This window comes from Octopus bimaculoides, chromosome 3 (genome assembly GCF_001194135.2).
Source record: "Octopus bimaculoides isolate UCB-OBI-ISO-001 chromosome 3, ASM119413v2, whole genome shotgun sequence".
NCBI classification, from domain to species: Eukaryota; Metazoa; Mollusca; class Cephalopoda; order Octopoda; family Octopodidae; genus Octopus; species Octopus bimaculoides.
This window is the reverse complement of record NC_068983.1, coordinates 18,923,632-18,926,270: the sequence shown is the minus strand read 5'-3', so window position 1 is coordinate 18,926,270 and position 2,639 is coordinate 18,923,632.

Sequence of the window (2,639 nt, the reverse complement as noted above, 5' to 3'; positions counted from 1 at the left end):
ATATATATATATATATATATATATAATTCCAAAGAGAGTTAGAGGTTGTGAATCCAACCAACTAAGGAATAATAACTATCCAACATACTGCTGGTAGAATACCCAATTATTAATACACAACTGTTTTTTCATTGCATAGAAATACGCTACTGAATGTAACAAATGGGTGAGTCCAAAAGTTGTTTTCCCCTTAATTTATATGAAAATAAGAAAATGGAGGGTATCAAGAGGTGGTATTTATCAACTTTTAGACATTATATCATGTCTATTTATTCTTTAAAAAAAAAACAATAATGACGGTATACATACATGTATAACATATTACGTTTTACATATATATAAAAATGAAAGCAAATCACATGTAAAGTTCGTATGAATTAAAGTCTGGAATAGAGAAACAGGAATGTCTATTATTTGAGGCAAATGTGTTGACTAGTTCAGTAGCTGGAGAGTGAGAAGGTGGTCAAAAGTAGTTGTTAGTGGGATAAAGAAATTGGGTTGACAATGGAGGGGCGAGGTGTTATGGTCAATAGGGGAGTATGGAATTGGATGGAGGTGTGTGAGTAGGGAAGAATTAAGGTAAATTGGCTAGTTCTCAAAGGCGCGGGGTAATGTTAAATACTTTTAGAGATTAGGGATTGTGGGGAGGAGAAGAGGGAAGTGGGAAGTAGTTGATTTTAAAACTTTGGAAGAAATAGATGTGTGTTTGAGAGAGAAAGAGTTGGAGGGGGTTTAATATTTTTTAGATAGTTACTTTCAAGGCTGACCATGCCTCAGTTTAAAGTGTTCCTGATTATAGAAACTTATTATGTGATTAAAAAGATTTACAGTATATTTACAGTATATATTTGTATAGCAATTTTGAAACAATATCAGCAGTTTACAATGTTACGAGGTTGAACCTTTGCAGCAGCACTTCTAGGAGGAGTGAAATATCGCCACCAGTACTGCGAAAGAAGTTTTCATTGACCCCGTGTTGATAGAAGACAAACGTGACCACAATAATAGGTATTACAACACTGCACAGTGTGTGCAGTGTTGTAAATAACCATAGATTATTCAGGCCCATGCTTAAACTCATCAACTAATTAGCTATCCCACCATACACTTTTATCTTTCATGGTGAGCTGTTACATGTTTTATTCCACGTTTGAAGGACCCTTATGAATGATATTTTTGTAATGAATTCCCATAACTAATCATCAATTTTCTCATAGCACTACATACAATATGCTAACACATTTAATAATAATAATAATAATAATAATAATAATAATAATAATAATAATAATAATAATAATAATAATAATAATAATAATAATAATATTGTCTAATATATCACTATTCCTATTGTCTAATACACCAGTGCGTATATTTTGGTGAATATGCTCAATCCTTTTTATATGATATTATTTACATTTAAAAAAAGAATACTTATAATCTTTTTAATATATTTCCATATAACAAATCGAAGAGTTAATATTGTCTTCAATTTCATTCTAATACATTTGTCTTTGTATGATATTTTTGAGCGTTGATAATTAATTACAGCTAACTTTTATTACGATCAGACAGTTGGCAATTTGGAAGTTGAAATGAAACACATTGCTGGCTACAAGCTCAAAGCAATTGCTGTTCTCAAATCGAATTGTTTAGCGATGAAGTCACATTCAGATCCCTAGAGGTATTTATTAATTAGCTTATTGTTAAGTCACATATGCCACATCTTTGATTTTACTAATATCAACTGATTTCCTACCTGGCATAAATTGAATATACACCACAGTGTTAGACGAAAGTATTGTTGATTATTATTCAAATATTTTAACACGTCTTATGCATTTCAGATATAAAGATTATTTGAAATTGGAACCGTATATTATTGTGGAGTTTTACATTCTCTTGTGTTATAGATGTACCCTATGATGCATATGACTACAACGTAAGTACAACGTAAATATAATATAAAATGGTAAGTTTAGATATTACTAACATGCCTTTATATATCACATTTCTTAATTTTCCTTACTCCACAGTCAACCAGGATCCAACCGATAAAGCGTTGCTTGAAGCACAGCGAGATTATATGACGTTTCAAAGTATCATGTAGCGCAACAGGGCCTGAAAATGTGTACGCATGGATGTATATTTCATTTAATATGTTGGTAATTTTTATACAGTGATCCGTGATTAATTAGATCTATTTGATATAAAGCGGTGAGAGGTCAGAATCTTTAGCAGAGCTGATAAATTCCTTAGTGGCATTTGGTCCGTCTGTACGCTCTGAATTCAAATGCCACCGAGATCGACATTGTATTTCCTCATTTCGAGATCGATGCAATAAGCACCATTTGAACTCTGGAGTCAATTACATCGATTTAGACACACCCTGGAGTTTGCTGACCTTGTGCCAAAATTATAAAGCAATATCACTTCGATATATGGTGGTATTAGGAGTGGCTGTGTGGTAAGTAGCTTGCTTACCAACCACATGGTCCCGGGTTCAGTCCCACTGCGTGACATCTTGGGCAAGTGTCTTCTACTATAGCCTCGGACCGACCAATGCCTTGTGAGTGGATTTGGTAGACGGAAACTGAAAGAAGCCTGTCGTATGTATGTATATATATATATATATATAT